General features: G+C 48.4%; 26 non-coding genes across 26 annotated transcripts; all 26 read right to left on the bottom strand.

Annotated features, from left to right (window-relative positions):
* Positions 1-568: 568 nt before the first annotated feature.
* On the bottom strand, positions 569-687 carry LOC143871094 (5S ribosomal RNA). Its single transcript, XR_013245868.1, has one exon. It is a non-coding gene; the product is annotated as a 5S ribosomal RNA (ribosomal RNA).
* A 599-nt stretch (positions 688-1,286) lies between these two features.
* LOC143871093 (5S ribosomal RNA) lies at positions 1,287-1,405 on the bottom strand. The gene has a single exon (XR_013245867.1). It is a non-coding gene; the product is annotated as a 5S ribosomal RNA (ribosomal RNA).
* Positions 1,406-2,002: 597 nt separating this feature from the next.
* On the bottom strand, positions 2,003-2,121 carry LOC143873572 (5S ribosomal RNA). The gene has a single exon (XR_013248277.1). It is a non-coding gene; the product is annotated as a 5S ribosomal RNA (ribosomal RNA).
* A 599-nt stretch (positions 2,122-2,720) lies between these two features.
* On the bottom strand, positions 2,721-2,839 carry LOC143871092 (5S ribosomal RNA). The gene has a single exon (XR_013245866.1). It is a non-coding gene; the product is annotated as a 5S ribosomal RNA (ribosomal RNA).
* Positions 2,840-3,397: 558 nt separating this feature from the next.
* LOC143871091 (5S ribosomal RNA) lies at positions 3,398-3,516 on the bottom strand. The gene has a single exon (XR_013245865.1). It is a non-coding gene; the product is annotated as a 5S ribosomal RNA (ribosomal RNA).
* A 597-nt stretch (positions 3,517-4,113) lies between these two features.
* LOC143871090 (5S ribosomal RNA) lies at positions 4,114-4,232 on the bottom strand. The gene has a single exon (XR_013245864.1). It is a non-coding gene; the product is annotated as a 5S ribosomal RNA (ribosomal RNA).
* Positions 4,233-4,829: 597 nt separating this feature from the next.
* On the bottom strand, positions 4,830-4,948 carry LOC143871089 (5S ribosomal RNA). The gene has a single exon (XR_013245863.1). It is a non-coding gene; the product is annotated as a 5S ribosomal RNA (ribosomal RNA).
* A 597-nt stretch (positions 4,949-5,545) lies between these two features.
* LOC143871088 (5S ribosomal RNA) lies at positions 5,546-5,664 on the bottom strand. The gene has a single exon (XR_013245862.1). It is a non-coding gene; the product is annotated as a 5S ribosomal RNA (ribosomal RNA).
* Positions 5,665-6,261: 597 nt separating this feature from the next.
* Positions 6,262-6,380, bottom strand: LOC143871087 (5S ribosomal RNA). The gene has a single exon (XR_013245861.1). It is a non-coding gene; the product is annotated as a 5S ribosomal RNA (ribosomal RNA).
* Positions 6,381-6,977: 597 nt separating this feature from the next.
* Positions 6,978-7,096, bottom strand: LOC143871085 (5S ribosomal RNA). The gene has a single exon (XR_013245859.1). It is a non-coding gene; the product is annotated as a 5S ribosomal RNA (ribosomal RNA).
* Positions 7,097-7,693: 597 nt separating this feature from the next.
* Positions 7,694-7,812, bottom strand: LOC143871084 (5S ribosomal RNA). Its single transcript, XR_013245858.1, has one exon. It is a non-coding gene; the product is annotated as a 5S ribosomal RNA (ribosomal RNA).
* Positions 7,813-8,352: 540 nt separating this feature from the next.
* On the bottom strand, positions 8,353-8,471 carry LOC143871083 (5S ribosomal RNA). Its single transcript, XR_013245857.1, has one exon. It is a non-coding gene; the product is annotated as a 5S ribosomal RNA (ribosomal RNA).
* A 597-nt stretch (positions 8,472-9,068) lies between these two features.
* LOC143871082 (5S ribosomal RNA) lies at positions 9,069-9,187 on the bottom strand. The gene has a single exon (XR_013245856.1). It is a non-coding gene; the product is annotated as a 5S ribosomal RNA (ribosomal RNA).
* Positions 9,188-9,784: 597 nt separating this feature from the next.
* LOC143871081 (5S ribosomal RNA) lies at positions 9,785-9,903 on the bottom strand. The gene has a single exon (XR_013245855.1). It is a non-coding gene; the product is annotated as a 5S ribosomal RNA (ribosomal RNA).
* A 597-nt stretch (positions 9,904-10,500) lies between these two features.
* LOC143871080 (5S ribosomal RNA) lies at positions 10,501-10,619 on the bottom strand. The gene has a single exon (XR_013245854.1). It is a non-coding gene; the product is annotated as a 5S ribosomal RNA (ribosomal RNA).
* A 540-nt stretch (positions 10,620-11,159) lies between these two features.
* On the bottom strand, positions 11,160-11,278 carry LOC143871079 (5S ribosomal RNA). Its single transcript, XR_013245853.1, has one exon. It is a non-coding gene; the product is annotated as a 5S ribosomal RNA (ribosomal RNA).
* Positions 11,279-11,875: 597 nt separating this feature from the next.
* On the bottom strand, positions 11,876-11,994 carry LOC143871078 (5S ribosomal RNA). The gene has a single exon (XR_013245852.1). It is a non-coding gene; the product is annotated as a 5S ribosomal RNA (ribosomal RNA).
* Positions 11,995-12,591: 597 nt separating this feature from the next.
* Positions 12,592-12,710, bottom strand: LOC143871077 (5S ribosomal RNA). Its single transcript, XR_013245851.1, has one exon. It is a non-coding gene; the product is annotated as a 5S ribosomal RNA (ribosomal RNA).
* Positions 12,711-13,250: 540 nt separating this feature from the next.
* LOC143871076 (5S ribosomal RNA) lies at positions 13,251-13,369 on the bottom strand. Its single transcript, XR_013245850.1, has one exon. It is a non-coding gene; the product is annotated as a 5S ribosomal RNA (ribosomal RNA).
* A 540-nt stretch (positions 13,370-13,909) lies between these two features.
* On the bottom strand, positions 13,910-14,028 carry LOC143871074 (5S ribosomal RNA). The gene has a single exon (XR_013245848.1). It is a non-coding gene; the product is annotated as a 5S ribosomal RNA (ribosomal RNA).
* Positions 14,029-14,625: 597 nt separating this feature from the next.
* LOC143871073 (5S ribosomal RNA) lies at positions 14,626-14,744 on the bottom strand. Its single transcript, XR_013245847.1, has one exon. It is a non-coding gene; the product is annotated as a 5S ribosomal RNA (ribosomal RNA).
* Positions 14,745-15,341: 597 nt separating this feature from the next.
* LOC143873609 (5S ribosomal RNA) lies at positions 15,342-15,460 on the bottom strand. Its single transcript, XR_013248312.1, has one exon. It is a non-coding gene; the product is annotated as a 5S ribosomal RNA (ribosomal RNA).
* Positions 15,461-16,057: 597 nt separating this feature from the next.
* Positions 16,058-16,176, bottom strand: LOC143871072 (5S ribosomal RNA). Its single transcript, XR_013245846.1, has one exon. It is a non-coding gene; the product is annotated as a 5S ribosomal RNA (ribosomal RNA).
* A 597-nt stretch (positions 16,177-16,773) lies between these two features.
* Positions 16,774-16,892, bottom strand: LOC143874182 (5S ribosomal RNA). The gene has a single exon (XR_013248870.1). It is a non-coding gene; the product is annotated as a 5S ribosomal RNA (ribosomal RNA).
* Positions 16,893-17,489: 597 nt separating this feature from the next.
* LOC143871071 (5S ribosomal RNA) lies at positions 17,490-17,608 on the bottom strand. The gene has a single exon (XR_013245845.1). It is a non-coding gene; the product is annotated as a 5S ribosomal RNA (ribosomal RNA).
* A 597-nt stretch (positions 17,609-18,205) lies between these two features.
* Positions 18,206-18,324, bottom strand: LOC143871070 (5S ribosomal RNA). The gene has a single exon (XR_013245844.1). It is a non-coding gene; the product is annotated as a 5S ribosomal RNA (ribosomal RNA).
* Positions 18,325-18,604: the final 280 nt, after the last annotated feature.

Below are 18,604 nucleotides of genomic sequence, written 5' to 3'. Positions count from 1 at the left end.
AGCGTTTCCACTCGCATTGTCGTACGAAGTCCGTTTAAATGAAAGTGCGAAAAAATCCTGCTAGATGACACCGGATGGACGATCCGAGCATGTCTGGAAGCCGGATGACCGCCAGGAATGTCATCGCGCGATGAATCTTCCCGAGTACCCCCGAATCAATATAAGAATCGCCACGATCTGACGGGCGGATCAAAAGTTATCGTCAGAACGATATCTGTGCACCAAGGGTAGCTCACGGCCAGTAAACATCTTCCGACCGGATTCATGACTCGCATCCACTAGTACACTCATCCGCTATAGCCTGTACGTCACTGAATCTAAACAAACCCCCGCTATAATTTGACCGCAAATGAAATGTCAGAACGAATTCCGTTTATCGAATCGAACGACACTATCACCCCGCCATAATAAAGACCGGACGTCTTTGAATTCACCATCCGGAAGAAAATAAAAAGATCCGAACCGAAACGTAGGAGGCGTCGCACTAAACGTGCGTTTCAGTTCGCATCGATGTTCCAGAACCGAAAGATTGTTCGAAAAAAGTGGTAGATAGCCGAAAAAAGTGACAGGGGTGCAACACGAGGACTTCCCAGGAGGTCACCCATCCTAGTACTACTCTCGCCCAAGCACGCTTAACTTCGGAGTTCTGATGGGATCCAGTGCATTTGTGCTGGTATGATCGCACCCAGCATGCCTTTCCATTGTCAAAGTAATAAAGAGTTTCCACTCGCATTGTCGTACGAAGTCCGTTTAAATGAAAGTGCGAAAAAATCCTGCTAGATGACACCGGATGGACGATCCGAGCATGTCGGGAAGCCGGATGACCGCCAGGGCTGTCATCGCGCGATTAATCTTCCCGAGTACCCCCGAATCAATATAAGAATCGCTACGATCTGACGGGCGGATCAAAAGTTATCGTCGGAACGATATTTGTGCACCAAGGGTAGCTCACGGCCAGTAAACACCTTCCGACCGGATTCATGACTCGCATCCACTAGTACACTCATCCGCTATAGCCTGTACGTCACTGAATCTAAACAAACCCCCGCTATAATTTGACTGCAAATGAAATGTCAGAACGAATTCCGTTTATCGAATCAAACGACACTATCACCCCGCCATAATAAAGACCGCGGACGTCTTTGAATTCACCATCCGGAAGAAAATAAAAAGATCCGAACCGAAACGTAGGAGGCGACGCACTAAACGTGCGTTTCAGTTCGCATCGATGTTCCAGAACCGAAAGATTGTTCGAAAAAAGTGGTAGATAGCCGAAAAAAGTGACAGGGGTGCAACACGAGGACTTCCCAGGAGGTCACCCATCCTAGTACTACTCTCGCCCAAGCACGCTTAACTTCGGAGTTCTGATGGGATCCAGTGCATTTGTGCTGGTATGATCGCACCCAGCATGCCTCTCCATTGTCAAAGTAATAAAGAGTTTCCACTCGCATTGTCGTACGAAGTCCGTTTAAATGAAAGTGCGAAAAAATCCTGCTAGATGACACCGGATGGACGATCCGAGCATGTCGGGAAGCCGGATGACCGCCAGGGCTGTCATCGCGCGATGGATCTTCCCGAGTACCCCCGAATCAATATAAGAATCGCCACGATCTGACGGGCGGATCAAAAGTTATCGTCGGAACGATATTTGTGCACCAAGGGTAGCTCACGGCCAGTAAACACCTTCCGACCGGATTCATGACTCGCATCCACTAGTACACTCATCCGCTATAGCCTGTACGTCACTGAATCTAAACAAACCCCCGCTATAATTTGACCGCAAATGAAATGTCAGAACGAATTCCGTTTATCGAATCAAACGACACTATCACCCCGCCATAATAAAGACCGGACGTCTTTGAATTCACCATCCGGAAGAAAATAAAAAGATCCGAACCGAAACGTAGGAGGCGACGCACTAAACGTGCGTTTCAGTTCGCATCGATGTTCCAGAACCAAAAGATTGTTCGAAAAAAGTGGTAGATAGCCGAAAAAAGTGACAGGGGTGCAACACGAGGACTTCCCAGGAGGTCACCCATCCTAGTACTACTCTCGCCCAAGCACGCTTACCTTCGGAGTTCTGATGGGATCCAGTGCATTTGTGCTGGTATGATCGCACCCAGCATGCCTCTCCATTGTCAAAGTAATAAAGAGTTTCCACTCGCATTGTCGTACGAAGTCCGTTTAAATGAAAGTGCGAAAAAATCCTGCTAGATGACACCGGATGGACGATCCGAGCATGTCGGGAAGCCGGATGACCGCCAGGGCTGTCATCGCGCGATGAATCTTCCCGAGTACCCCCGAATCAATATAAGAACCGCCACGATCTGACGGGCGGATCAAAAGTTATCGTCGGAACGATATTTGTGCACCAAGGGTAGCTCACGGCCAGTAAACACCTTCCGACCGGATTCATGACTCGCATCCACTAGTACACTCATCCGCTATAGCCTGTACGTCACTGAATCTAAACAAACCCCCGCTATAATTTGACCGCAAATGAAATGTCAGAACGAATTCCGTTTATCGAATCAAACGACACTATCACCCCGCCATAATAAAGACCGCGGACGTCTTTGAATTCACCATCCGGAAGAAAATAAAAAGATCCGAACCGAAACGTAGGAGGCGACGCACTAAACGTGCGTTTCAGTTCGCATCGATGTTCCAGAACCGAAAGATTGTTCGAAAAAAGTGGTAGATAGCCGAAAAAAGTGACAGGGGTGCAACACGAGGACTTCCCAGGAGGTCACCCATCCTAGTACTACTCTCGCCCAAGCACGCTTAACTTCGGAGTTCTGATGGGATCCAGTGCATTTGTGCTGGTATGATCGCACCCAGCATGCCTCTCCATTGTCAAAGTAATAAAGCGTTTCCACTCGCATTGTCGTACGAAGTCCGTTTAAATGAAAGTGCGAAAAAATCCTGCTAGATGACACCGGATGGACGATCCGAGCATGTCTGGAAGCCGGATGACCGCCAGGAATGTCATCGCGCGATGAATCTTCCCGAGTACCCCCGAATCAATATAAGAATCGCCACGATCTGACGGGCGGATCAAAAGTTATCGTCAGAACGATATCTGTGCACCAAGGGTAGCTCACGGCCAGTAAACATCTTCCGACCGGATTCATGACTCGCATCCACTAGTACACTCATCCGCTATAGCCTGTACGTCACTGAATCTAAACAAACCCCCGCTATAATTTGACCGCAAATGAAATGTCAGAACGAATTCCGTTTATCGAATCGAACGACACTATCACCCCGCCATAATAAAGACCGGACGTCTTTGAATTCACCATCCGGAAGAAAATAAAAAGATCCGAACCGAAACGTAGGAGGCGTCGCACTAAACGTGCGTTTCAGTTCGCATAGATAGCCGAAAAAAGTGACAGGGGTGCAACACGAGGACTTCCCAGGAGGTCACCCATCCTAGTACTACTCTCGCCCAAGCACGCTTAACTTCGGAGTTCTGATGGGATCCAGTGCATTTGTGCTGGTATGATCGCACCCAGCATGCCTTTCCATTGTCAAAGTAATAAAGAGTTTCCACTCGCATTGTCGTACGAAGTCCGTTTAAATGAAAGTGCGAAAAAATCCTGCTAGATGACACCGGATGGACGATCCGAGCATGTCGGGAAGCCGGATGACCGCCAGGGCTGTCATCGCGCGATTAATCTTCCCGAGTACCCCCGAATCAATATAAGAATCGCTACGATCTGACGGGCGGATCAAAAGTTATCGTCGGAACGATATTTGTGCACCAAGGGTAGCTCACGGCCAGTAAACACCTTCCGACCGGATTCATGACTCGCATCCACTAGTACACTCATCCGCTATAGCCTGTACGTCACTGAATCTAAACAAACCCCCGCTATAATTTGACTGCAAATGAAATGTCAGAACGAATTCCGTTTATCGAATCAAACGACACTATCACCCCGCCATAATAAAGACCGGACGTCTTTGAATTCACCATCCGGAAGAAAATAAAAAGATCCGAACCGAAACGTAGGAGGCGACGCACTAAACGTGCGTTTCAGTTCGCATCGATGTTCCAGAACCGAAAGATTGTTCGAAAAAAGTGGTAGATAGCCGAAAAAAGTGACAGGGGTGCAACACGAGGACTTCCCAGGAGGTCACCCATCCTAGTACTACTCTCGCCCAAGCACGCTTAACTTCGGAGTTCTGATGGGATCCAGTGCATTTGTGCTGGTATGATCGCACCCAGCATGCCTCTCCATTGTCAAAGTAATAAAGAGTTTCCACTCGCATTGTCGTACGAAGTCCGTTTAAATGAAAGTGCGAAAAAATCCTGCTAGATGACACCGGATGGACGATCCGAGCATGTCGGGAAGCCGGATGACCGCCAGGGCTGTCATCGCGCGATTAATCTTCCCGAGTACCCCCGAATCAATATAAGAACCGCCACGATCTGACGGGCGGATCAAAAGTTATCGTCGGAACGATATTTGTGCACCAAGGGTAGCTCACGGCCAGTAAACACCTTCCGACCGGATTCATGACTCGCATCCACTAGTACACTCATCCGCTATAGCCTGTACGTCACTGAATCTAAACAAACCCCCGCTATAATTTGACCGCAAATGAAATGTCAGAACGAATTCCGTTTATCGAATCAAACGACACTATCACCCCGCCATAATAAAGACCGGACGTGTTTGAATTCACCATCCGGAAGAAAATAAAAAGATCCGAACCGAAACGTAGGAGGCGACGCACTAAACGTGCGTTTCAGTTCGCATCGATGTTCCAGAACCGAAAGATTGTTCGAAAAAAGTGGTAGATAGCCGAAAAAAGTGACAGGGGTGCAACACGAGGACTTCCCAGGAGGTCACCCATCCTAGTACTACTCTCGCCCAAGCACGCTTAACTTCGGAGTTCTGATGGGATCCAGTGCATTTGTGCTGGTATGATCGCACCCAGCATGCCACTCCATTGTCAAAGTAATAAAGAGTTTCCACTCGCATTGTCGTACGAAGTCCGTTTAAATGAAAGTGCGAAAAAATCCTGCTAGATGACACCGGATGGACGATCCGAGCATGTCGGGAAGCCGGATGACCGCCAGGGCTGTCATCGCGCGATGGATCTTCCCGAGTACCCCCGAATCAATATAAGAATCACGACGATCTGACGGGCGGATCAAAAGTTATCGTCGGAACGATATTTGTGCACCAAGGGTAGCTCACGGCCAGTAAACACCTTCCGACCGGATTCATGACTCGCATCCACTAGTACACTCATCCGCTATAGCCTGTACGTCACTGAATCTAAACAAACCCCCGCTATAATTTGACTGCAAATGAAATGTCAGAACGAATTCCGTTTATCGAATCAAACGACACTATCACCCCGCCATAATAAAGACCGGACGTCTTTGAATTCACCATCCGGAAGAAAATAAAAAGATCCGAACCGAAACGTAGGAGGCGACGCACTAAACGTGCGTTTCAGTTCGCATCGATGTTCCAGAACCGAAAGATTGTTCGAAAAAAGTGGTAGATAGCCGAAAAAAGTGACAGGGGTGCAACACGAGGACTTCCCAGGAGGTCACCCATCCTAGTACTACTCTCGCCCAAGCACGCTTAACTTCGGAGTTCTGATGGGATCCAGTGCATTTGTGCTGGTATGATCGCACCCAGCATGCCTCTCCATTGTCAAAGTAATAAAGAGTTTCCACTCGCATTGTCGTACGAAGTCCGTTTAAATGAAAGTGCGAAAAAATCCTGCTAGATGACACCGGATGGACGATCCGAGCATGTCGGGAAGCCGGATGACCGCCAGGGCTGTCATCGCGCGATTAATCTTCCCGAGTACCCCCGAATCAATATAAGAATCGCTACGATCTGACGGGCGGATCAAAAGTTATCGTCGGAACGATATTTGTGCACCAAGGGTAGCTCACGGCCAGTAAACACCTTCCGACCGGATTCATGACTCGCATCCACTAGTACACTCATCCGCTATAGCCTGTACGTCACTGAATCTAAACAAACCCCCGCTATAATTTGACCGCAAATGAAATGTCAGAACGAATTCCGTTTATCGAATCAAACGACATTATCAGCCCGCCATAATAAAGACCGGACGTGTTTGAATTCACCATCCGGAAGAAAATAAAAAGATCCGAACCGAAACGTATGAGGCGACGCACTAAACGTGCGTTTCAGTTCGCATCGATGTTCCAGAACCGAAAGATTGTTCGAAAAAAGTGGTAGATAGCCGAAAAAAGTGACAGGGGTGCAACACGAGGACTTCCCAGGAGGTCACCCATCCTAGTACTACTCTCGCCCAAGCACGCTTAACTTCGGAGTTCTGATGGGATCCAGTGCATTTGTGCTGGTATGATCGCACCCAGCATGCCACTCCATTGTCAAAGTAATAAAGAGTTTCCACTCGCATTGTCGTACGAAGTCCGTTTAAATGAAAGTGCGAAAAAATCCTGCTAGATGACACCGGATGGACGATCCGAGCATGTCGGGAAGCCGGATGACCGCCAGGGCTGTCATCGCGCGATGGATCTTCCCGAGTACCCCCGAATCAATATAAGAATCACGACGATCTGACGGGCGGATCAAAAGTTATCGTCGGAACGATATTTGTGCACCAAGGGTAGCTCACGGCCAGTAAACACCTTCCGACCGGATTCATGACTCGCATCCACTAGTACACTCATCCGCTATAGCCTGTACGTCACTGAATCTAAACAAACCCCCGCTATAATTTGACTGCAAATGAAATGTCAGAACGAATTCCGTTTATCGAATCAAACGACACTATCACCCCGCCATAATAAAGACCGGACGTCTTTGAATTCACCATCCGGAAGAAAATAAAAAGATCCGAACCGAAACGTAGGAGGCGACGCACTAAACGTGCGTTTCAGTTCGCATCGATGTTCCAGAACCGAAAGATTGTTCGAAAAAAGTGGTAGATAGCCGAAAAAAGTGACAGGGGTGCAACACGAGGACTTCCCAGGAGGTCACCCATCCTAGTACTACTCTCGCCCAAGCACGCTTAACTTCGGAGTTCTGATGGGATCCAGTGCATTTGTGCTGGTATGATCGCACCCAGCATGCCTCTCCATTGTCAAAGTAATAAAGAGTTTCCACTCGCATTGTCGTACGAAGTCCGTTTAAATGAAAGTGCGAAAAAATCCTGCTAGATGACACCGGATGGACGATCCGAGCATGTCGGGAAGCCGGATGACCGCCAGGGCTGTCATCGCGCGATTAATCTTCCCGAGTACCCCCGAATCAATATAAGAATCGCTACGATCTGACGGGCGGATCAAAAGTTATCGTCGGAACGATATTTGTGCACCAAGGGTAGCTCACGGCCAGTAAACACCTTCCGACCGGATTCATTACTCGCATCCACTAGTACACTCATCCGCTATAGCCTGTACGTCACTGAATCTAAACAAACCCCCGCTATAATTTGACCGCAAATGAAATGTCAGAACGAATTCCGTTTATCGAATCAAACGACATTATCAGCCCGCCATAATAAAGACCGGACGTCTTTGAATTCACCATCCGGAAGAAAATAAAAAGATCCGAACCGAAACGTATGAGGCGACGCACTAAACGTGCGTTTCAGTTCGCATCGATGTTCCAGAACCGAAAGATTGTTCGAAAAAAGTGGTAGATAGCCGAAAAAAGTGACAGGGGTGCAACACGAGGACTTCCCAGGAGGTCACCCATCCTAGTACTACTCTCGCCCAAGCACGCTTAACTTCGGAGTTCTGATGGGATCCAGTGCATTTGTGCTGGTATGATCGCACCCAGCATGCCACTCCATTGTCAAAGTAATAAAGAGTTTCCACTCGCATTGTCGTACGAAGTCCGTTTAAATGAAAGTGCGAAAAAATCCTGCTAGATGACACCGGATGGACGATCCGAGCATGTCGGGAAGCCGGATGACCGCCAGGGCTGTCATCGCGCGATGGATCTTCCCGAGTACCCACGAATCAATATAAGAATCACGACGATCTGACGGGCGGATCAAAAGTTATCGTCGGAACGATATTTGTGCACCAAGGGTAGCTCACGGCCAGTAAACACCTTCCGACCGGATTCATGACTCGCATCCACTAGTACACTCATCCGCTATAGCCTGTACGTCACTGAATCTAAACAAACCCCCGCTATAATTTGACTGCAAATGAAATGTCAGAACGAATTCCGTTTATCGAATCAAACGACACTATCACCCCGCCATAATAAAGACCGGACGTCTTTGAATTCACCATCCGGAAGAAAATAAAAAGATCCGAACCGAAACGTAGGAGGCGACGCACTAAACGTGCGTTTCAGTTCGCATCGAGGGGTGCAACACGAGGACTTCCCAGGAGGTCACCCATCCTAGTACTACTCTCGCCCAAGCACGCTTAACTTCGGAGTTCTGATGGGATCCAGTGCATTTGTGCTGGTATGATCGCACCCAGCATGCCTCTCCATTGTCAAAGTAATAAAGAGTTTCCACTCGCATTGTCGTACGAAGTCCGTTTAAATGAAAGTGCGAAAAAATCCTGCTAGATGACACCGGATGGACGATCCGAGCATGTCGGGAAGCCGGATGACCGCCAGGGCTGTCATCGCGCGATTAATCTTCCCGAGTACCCCCGAATCAATATAAGAATCGCTACGATCTGACGGGCGGATCAAAAGTTATCGTCGGAACGATATTTGTGCACCAAGGGTAGCTCACGGCCAGTAAACACCTTCCGACCGGATTCATGACTCGCATCCACTAGTACACTCATCCGCTATAGCCTGTACGTCACTGAATCTAAACAAACCCCCGCTATAATTTGACCGCAAATGAAATGTCAGAACGAATTCCGTTTATCGAATCAAACGACACTATCACCCCGCCATAATAAAGACCGGACGTCTTTGAATTCACCATCCGGAAGAAAATAAAAAGATCCGAACCGAAACGTAGGAGGCGACGCACTAAACGTGCGTTTCAGTTCGCATCGATGTTCCAGAACCGAAAGATTGTTCGAAAAAAGTGGTAGATAGCCGAAAAAAGTGACAGGGGTGCAACACGAGGACTTCCCAGGAGGTCACCCATCCTAGTACTACTCTCGCCCAAGCACGCTTAACTTCGGAGTTCTGATGGGATCCAGTGCATTTGTGCTGGTATGATCGCACCCAGCATGCCTCTCCATTGTCAAAGTAATAAAGAGTTTCCACTCGCATTGTCGTACCAAGTCCGTTTAAATGAAAGTGCGAAAAAATCCTGCTAGATGACACCGGATGGACGATCCGAGCATGTCGGGAAGCCGGATGACTGCCAGGGCTGTCATCGCGCGATGAATCTTCCCGAGTACCCCCGAATCAATATAAGAACCGCCACGATCTGACGGGCGGATCAAAAGTTATCGTCGGAACGATATTTGTGCACCAAGGGTAGCTCACGGCCAGTAAACACCTTCCGACCGGATTCATGACTCGCATCCACTAGTACACTCATCCGCTATAGCCTGTACGTCACTGAATCTAAACAAACCCCCGCTATAATTTGACTGCAAATGAAATGTCAGAACGAATTCCGTTTATCGAATCAAACGACACTATCACCCCGCCATAATAAAGACCGGACGTCTTTGAATTCACCATCCGGAAGAAAATAAAAAGATCCGAACCGAAACGTAGGAGGCGACGCACTAAACGTGCGTTTCAGTTCGCATCGATGTTCCAGAACCGAAAGATTGTTCGAAAAAAGTGGTAGATAGCCGAAAAAAGTGACAGGGGTGCAACACGAGGACTTCCCAGGAGGTCACCCATCCTAGTACTACTCTCGCCCAAGCACGCTTAACTTCGGAGTTCTGATGGGATCCAGTGCATTTGTGCTGGTATGATCGCACCCAGCATGCCTCTCCATTGTCAAAGTAATAAAGAGTTTCCACTCGCATTGTCGTACGAAGTCCGTTTAAATGAAAGTGCGAAAAAATCCTGCTAGATGACACCGGATGGACGATCCGAGCATGTCGGGAAGCCGGATGACCGCCAGGGCTGTCATCGCGCGATTAATCTTCCCGAGTACCCCCGAATCAATATAAGAATCGCTACGATCTGACGGGCGGATCAAAAGTTATCGTCGGAACGATATTTGTGCACCAAGGGTAGCTCACGGCCAGTAAACACCTTCCGACCGGATTCATTACTCGCATCCACTAGTACACTCATCCGCTATAGCCTGTACGTCACTGAATCTAAACAAACCCCCGCTATAATTTGACCGCAAATGAAATGTCAGAACGAATTCCGTTTATCGAATCAAACGACATTATCAGCCCGCCATAATAAAGACCGGACGTCTTTGAATTCACCATCCGGAAGAAAATAAAAAGATCCGAACCGAAACGTATGAGGCGACGCACTAAACGTGCGTTTCAGTTCGCATCGATGTTCCAGAACCGAAAGATTGTTCGAAAAAAGTGGTAGATAGCCGAAAAAAGTGACAGGGGTGCAACACGAGGACTTCCCAGGAGGTCACCCATCCTAGTACTACTCTCGCCCAAGCACGCTTAACTTCGGAGTTCTGATGGGATCCAGTGCATTTGTGCTGGTATGATCGCACCCAGCATGCCACTCCATTGTCAAAGTAATAAAGAGTTTCCACTCGCATTGTCGTACGAAGTCCGTTTAAATGAAAGTGCGAAAAAATCCTGCTAGATGACACCGGATGGACGATCCGAGCATGTCGGGAAGCCGGATGACCGCCAGGGCTGTCATCGCGCGATGGATCTTCCCGAGTACCCACGAATCAATATAAGAATCACGACGATCTGACGGGCGGATCAAAAGTTATCGTCGGAACGATATTTGTGCACCAAGGGTAGCTCACGGCCAGTAAACACCTTCCGACCGGATTCATGACTCGCATCCACTAGTACACTCATCCGCTATAGCCTGTACGTCACTGAATCTAAACAAACCCCCGCTATAATTTGACTGCAAATGAAATGTCAGAACGAATTCCGTTTATCGAATCAAACGACACTATCACCCCGCCATAATAAAGACCGGACGTCTTTGAATTCACCATCCGGAAGAAAATAAAAAGATCCGAACCGAAACGTAGGAGGCGACGCACTAAACGTGCGTTTCAGTTCGCATCGAGGGGTGCAACACGAGGACTTCCCAGGAGGTCACCCATCCTAGTACTACTCTCGCCCAAGCACGCTTAACTTCGGAGTTCTGATGGGATCCAGTGCATTTGTGCTGGTATGATCGCACCCAGCATGCCTCTCCATTGTCAAAGTAATAAAGAGTTTCCACTCGCATTGTCGTACGAAGTCCGTTTAAATGAAAGTGCGAAAAAATCCTGCTAGATGACACCGGATGGACGATCCGAGCATGTCGGGAAGCCGGATGACCGCCAGGGCTGTCATCGCGCGATTAATCTTCCCGAGTACCCCCGAATCAATATAAGAATCGCTACGATCTGACGGGCGGATCAAAAGTTATCGTCGGAACGATATTTGTGCACCAAGGGTAGCTCACGGCCAGTAAACACCTTCCGACCGGATTCATGACTCGCATCCACTAGTACACTCATCCGCTATAGCCTGTACGTCACTGAATCTAAACAAACCCCCGCTATAATTTGACCGCAAATGAAATGTCAGAACGAATTCCGTTTATCGAATCAAACGACACTATCACCCCGCCATAATAAAGACCGGACGTCTTTGAATTCACCATCCGGAAGAAAATAAAAAGATCCGAACCGAAACGTAGGAGGCGACGCACTAAACGTGCGTTTCAGTTCGCATCGATGTTCCAGAACCGAAAGATTGTTCGAAAAAAGTGGTAGATAGCCGAAAAAAGTGACAGGGGTGCAACACGAGGACTTCCCAGGAGGTCACCCATCCTAGTACTACTCTCGCCCAAGCACGCTTAACTTCGGAGTTCTGATGGGATCCAGTGCATTTGTGCTGGTATGATCGCACCCAGCATGCCTCTCCATTGTCAAAGTAATAAAGAGTTTCCACTCGCATTGTCGTACCAAGTCCGTTTAAATGAAAGTGCGAAAAAATCCTGCTAGATGACACCGGATGGACGATCCGAGCATGTCGGGAAGCCGGATGACCGCCAGGGCTGTCATCGCGCGATGAATCTTCCCGAGTACCCCCGAATCAATATAAGAACCGCCACGATCTGACGGGCGGATCAAAAGTTATCGTCGGAACGATATTTGTGCACCAAGGGTAGCTCACGGCCAGTAAACACCTTCCGACCGGATTCATGACTCGCATCCACTAGTACACTCATCCGCTATAGCCTGTACGTCACTGAATCTAAACAAACCCCCGCTATAATTTGACCGCAAATGAAATGTCAGAACGAATTCCGTTTATCGAATCAAACGACACTATCACCCCGCCATAATAAAGACCGGACGTGTTTGAATTCACCATCCGGAAGAAAATAAAAAGATCCGAACCGAAACGTATGAGGCGACGCACTAAACGTGCGTTTCAGTTCGCATCGATGTTCCAGAACCGAAAGATTGTTCGAAAAAAGTGGTAGATAGCCGAAAAAAGTGACAGGGGTGCAACACGAGGACTTCCCAGGAGGTCACCCATCCTAGTACTACTCTCGCCCAAGCACGCTTAACTTCGGAGTTCTGATGGGATCCAGTGCATTTGTGCTGGTATGATCGCACCCAGCATGCCTTTCCATTGTCAAAGTAATAAAGAGTTTCCACTCGCATTGTCGTACGAAGTCCGTTTAAATGAAAGTGCGAAAAAATCCTGCTAGATGACACCGGATGGACGATCCGAGCATGTCGGGAAGCCGGATGACCGCCAGGGCTGTCATCGCGCGATTAATCTTCCCGAGTACCCCCGAATCAATATAAGAATCGCTACGATCTGACGGGCGGATCAAAAGTTATCGTCGGAACGATATTTGTGCACCAAGGGTAGCTCACGGCCAGTAAACACCTTCCGACCGGATTCATGACTCGCATCCACTAGTACACTCATCCGCTATAGCCTGTACGTCACTGAATCTAAACAAACCCCCGCTATAATTTGACTGCAAATGAAATGTCAGAACGAATTCCGTTTATCGAATCAAACGACACTATCACCCCGCCATAATAAAGACCGGACGTCTTTGAATTCACCATCCGGAAGAAAATAAAAAGATCCGAACCGAAACGTAGGAGGCGACGCACTAAACGTGCGTTTCAGTTCGCATCGAGGGGTGCAACACGAGGACTTCCCAGGAGGTCACCCATCCTAGTACTACTCTCGCCCAAGCACGCTTAACTTCGGAGTTCTGATGGGATCCAGTGCATTTGTGCTGGTATGATCGCACCCAGCATGCCACTCCATTGTCAAAGTAATAAAGAGTTTCCACTCGCATTGTCGTACGAAGTCCGTTTAAATGAAAGTGCGAAAAAATCCTGCTAGATGACACCGGATGGACGATCCGAGCATGTCGGGAAGCCGGATGACCGCCAGGGCTGTCATCGCGCGATGGATCTTCCCGAGTACCCACGAATCAATATAAGAATCACGACGATCTGACGGGCGGATCAAAAGTTATCGTCGGAACGATATTTGTGCACCAAGGGTAGCTCACGGCCAGTAAACACCTTCCGACCGGATTCATGACTCGCATCCACTAGTACACTCATCCGCTATAGCCTGTACGTCACTGAATCTAAACAAACCCCCGCTATAATTTGACTGCAAATGAAATGTCAGAACGAATTCCGTTTATCGAATCAAACGACACTATCACCCCGCCATAATAAAGACCGGACGTCTTTGAATTCACCATCCGGAAGAAAATAAAAAGATCCGAACCGAAACGTAGGAGGCGACGCACTAAACGTGCGTTTCAGTTCGCATCGAGGGGTGCAACACGAGGACTTCCCAGGAGGTCACCCATCCTAGTACTACTCTCGCCCAAGCACGCTTAACTTCGGAGTTCTGATGGGATCCAGTGCATTTGTGCTGGTATGATCGCACCCAGCATGCCTCTCCATTGTCAAAGTAATAAAGAGTTTCCACTCGCATTGTCGTACGAAGTCCGTTTAAATGAAAGTGCGAAAAAATCCTGCTAGATGACACCGGATGGACGATCCGAGCATGTCGGGAAGCCGGATGACCGCCAGGGCTGTCATCGCGCGATTAATCTTCCCGAGTACCCCCGAATCAATATAAGAATCGCTACGATCTGACGGGCGGATCAAAAGTTATCGTCGGAACGATATTTGTGCACCAAGGGTAGCTCACGGCCAGTAAACACCTTCCGACCGGATTCATGACTCGCATCCACTAGTACACTCATCCGCTATAGCCTGTACGTCACTGAATCTAAACAAACCCCCGCTATAATTTGACCGCAAATGAAATGTCAGAACGAATTCCGTTTATCGAATCAAACGACACTATCACCCCGCCATAATAAAGACCGGACGTCTTTGAATTCACCATCCGGAAGAAAATAAAAAGATCCGAACCGAAACGTAGGAGGCGACGCACTAAACGTGCGTTTCAGTTCGCATCGATGTTCCAGAACCGAAAGATTGTTCGAAAAAAGTGGTAGATAGCCGAAAAAAGTGACAGGGGTGCAACACGAGGACTTCCCAGGAGGTCACCCATCCTAGTACTACTCTCGCCCAAGCACGCTTAACTTCGGAGTTCTGATGGGATCCAGTGCATTTGTGCTGGTATGATCGCACCCAGCATGCCTCTCCATTGTCAAAGTAATAAAGAGTTTCCACTCGCATTGTCGTACGAAGTCCGTTTAAATGAAAGTGCGAAAAAATCCTGCTAGATGACACCGGATGGACGATCCGAGCATGTCGGGAAGCCGGATGACCGCCAGGGCTGTCATCGCGCGATTAATCTTCCCGAGTACCCCCGAATCAATATAAGAATCGCTACGATCTGACGGGCGGATCAAAAGTTATCGTCGGAACGATATTTGTGCACCAAGGGTAGCTCACGGCCAGTAAACACCTTCCGACCGGATTCATGACTCGCATCCACTAGTACACTCATCCGCTATAGCCTGTACGTCACTGAATCTAAACAAACCCCCGCTATAATTTGACCGCAAATGAAATGTCAGAACGAATTCCGTTTATCGAATCAAACGACACTATCAGCCCGCCATAATAAAGACCTGACGTCTTTGAATTCACCATCCGGAAGAAAATAAAAAGATCCGAACCGAAACGTATGAGGCGACGCACTAAACGTGCGTTTCAGTTCGCATCGATGTTCCAGAACCGAAAGATTGTTCGAAAAAAGTGGTAGATAGCCGAAAAAAGTGACAGGGGTGCAACACGAGGACTTCCCAGGAGGTCACCCATCCTAGTACTACTCTCGCCCAAGCACGCTTAACTTCGAAGTTCTGATGGGATCCAGTGCATTTGTGCTGGTATGATCGCACCCAGCATGCCTCTCCATTGTCAAAGTAATAAAGAGTTTCCACTCGCATTGTCGTACGAAGTCCGTTTAAATGAAAGTGCGAAAAAATCCTGCTAGATGACACCGGATGGACGATCCGAGCATGTCGGGAAGCCGGATGGCCGCCAGGGCTGTCATCGCGCGATGAATCTTCCCGAGTACCCCCGAATCAATATAAGAATCGCCACGATCTGACGGGCGGATCAAAAGTTATCGTCGGAACGATATTTGTGCACCAAGGGTAGCTCACGGCCAGTAAACACCTTCCGACCGGATTCGTGACTCTCATCCACTAGTACACTCATCCGCTATAGCCTGTACGTCACTGAATCTAAACAAACCCCCGCTATAATTTGACCGCAAATGAAATGTCAGAACGAATTCCGTTTATCGAATCAAACGACACTATCACCCCGCCATAATAAAGACCGGACGTGTTTGAATTCACCATCCGGAAGAAAATAAAAAGATCCGAACCGAAACGTAGGAGGCGACGCACTAAACGTGCGTTTCAGTTCGCATCGATGTTCCAGAACCGAAAGATTGTTCGAAAAAAGTGGTAGATAGCCGAAAACAGTGACAGGGGTGCAACACGAGGACTTCCCAGGAGGTCACCCATCCTAGTACTACTCTCGCCCAAGCACGCTTAACTTCGGAGTTCTGATGGGATCCAGTGCATTTGTGCTGGTATGATCGCACCCAGCATGCCTCTCCATTGTCAAAGTAATAAAGAGTTTCCACTCGCATTGTCGTACGAAGTCCGTTTAAATGAAAGTGCGAAAAAATCCTGCTAGATGACACCGGATGGACGATCCGAGCATGTCGGGAAGCCGGATGACCGCCAGGGCTGTCATCGCGCGATGGATCTTCCCGAGTACCCCCGAATCAATATAAGAATCGCGACGATCTGACGGGCGGATCAAAAGTTATCGTCGGAACGATATTTGTGCACCAAGGGTAGCTCACGGCCAGTAAACACCTTCCGACCGGATTCATGACTCGCATCCACTAGTACACTCATCCGCTATAGCCTGTACGTCACTGAATCTAAACAAACCCCCGCTATAATTTGACTGCAAATGAAATGTCAGAACGAATTCCGTTTATCGAATCAAACGACACTATCACCCCGCCATAATAAAGACCGGACGTCTTTGAATTCACCATCCGGAAGAAAATAAAAAGATCCGAACCGAAACGTAGGAGGCGACGCACTAAACGTGCGTTTCAGTTCGCATCGATGTTCCAGAACCGAAAGATTGTTCGAAAAAAGTGGTAGATAGCCGAAAAAAGTGACAGGGGTGAAACACGAGGACTTCCCAGGAGGTCACCCATCCTAGTACTACTCTCGCCCAAGCACGCTTAACTTCGGAGTTCTGATGGGATCCAGTGCATTTGTGCTGGTATGATCGCACCCAGCATGCCTCTCCATTGTCAAAGTAATAAAGAGTTTCCACTCGCATTGTCGTACGAAGTCCGTTTAAATGAAAGTGCGAAAAAATCCTGCTAGATGACACCGGATGGACGATCCGAGCATGTCGGGAAGCCGGATGGCCGCCAGGGCTGTCATCGCGCGATGAATCTTCCCGAGTACCCCCGAATCAATATAAGAATCGCCACGATCTGACGGGCGGATCAAAAGTTATCGTCGGAACGATATTTGTGCACCAAGGGTAGCTCACGGCCAGTAAACACCTTCCGACCGGATTCATGACTCGCATCCACTAGTACACTCATCCGCTATAGCCTGTACGTCACTGAATCTAAACAAACCCCCGCTATAATTTGACCGCAAATGAAATGTCAGAACGAATTCCGTTTATCGAATCAAACGACACTATCACCCCGCCATAATAAAGACCGGACGTGTTTGAATTCACCATCCGGAAGAAAATAAAAAGATCCGAACCGAAACGTAGGAGGCGACGCACTAAACGTGCGTTTCAGTTCGCATCGATGTTCCAGAACCGAAAGATTGTTCGAAAAAAGTGGTAGATAGCCGAAAAAAGTGACAGGGGTGCAACACGAGGACTTCCCAGGAGGTCACCCATCCTAGTACTACTCTCGCCCAAGCACGCTTAACTTCGGAGTTCTGATGGGATCCAGTGCATTTGTGCTGGTATGATCGCACCCAGCATGCCTCTCCATTGTCAAAGTAATAAAGAGTTTCCACTCGCATTGTCGTACGAAGTCCGTTTAAATGAAAGTGCGAAAAAATCCTGCTAGATGACACCGGATGGACGATCCGAGCATGTCGGGAAGCCGGATGACTGCCAGGGCTGTCATCGCGCGATGGATCTTCCCGAGTACCCCCGAATCAATATAAGAATCGCCACGATCTGACGGGCGGATCAAAAGTTATCGTCGGAACGATATTTGTGCACCAAGGGTAGCTCACGGCCAGTAAACACCTTCCGACCGGATTCATGACTCGCATCCACTAGTACACTCATCCGCTATAGCCTGTACGTCACTGAATCTAAACAAACCCCCGCTATAATTTGACCGCAAATGAAATGTCAGAACGAATTCCGTTTATCGAATCAAACGACACTATCACCCCGCCATAATAAAGACCGGACGTCTTTGAATTCACCATCCGGAAGAAAATAAAAAGATCCGAACCGAAACGTAGGAGGCGACGCACTAAACGTGCGTTTCAGTTCGCATCGATGTTCCAGAACCGAAAGATTGTTCGAAAAAAGTGGTAGATAGCCGAAAAAAGTGACAGGGGTGCAACACGAGGACTTCCCAGGAGGTCACCCATCCTAGTACTACTCTCGCCCAAGCACGCTTAACTTCGGAGTTCTGATGGGATCCAGTGCATTTGTGCTGGTATGATCGCACCCAGCATGCCTCTCCATTGTCAAAGTAATAAAGAGTTTCCACTCGCATTGTCGTACGAAGTCCGTTTAAATGAAAGTGCGAAAAAATCCTGCTAGATGACACCGGATGGACGATCCGAGCATGTCGGGAAGCCGGATGACCGCCAGGGCTGTCATCGCGCGATTAATCTTCCCGAGTACCCCCGAATCAATATAAGAATCGCTACGATCTGACGGGCGGATCAAAAGTTATCGTCGGAACGATATTTGTGCACCAAGGGTAGCTCACGGCCAGTAAACACCT

The sequence above is a fragment of the Tasmannia lanceolata genome, unplaced genomic scaffold (genome assembly GCF_043159265.1).
Source record: "Tasmannia lanceolata isolate RefF3 unplaced genomic scaffold, GAP_Taslan_0.1 ptg000003l, whole genome shotgun sequence".
Taxonomy (NCBI): Eukaryota; Viridiplantae; Streptophyta; class Magnoliopsida; order Canellales; family Winteraceae; genus Tasmannia; species Tasmannia lanceolata.
The sequence above is the reverse complement of the archived record's forward strand: the minus strand, read 5'-3'. Positions and strand labels throughout refer to the sequence as shown.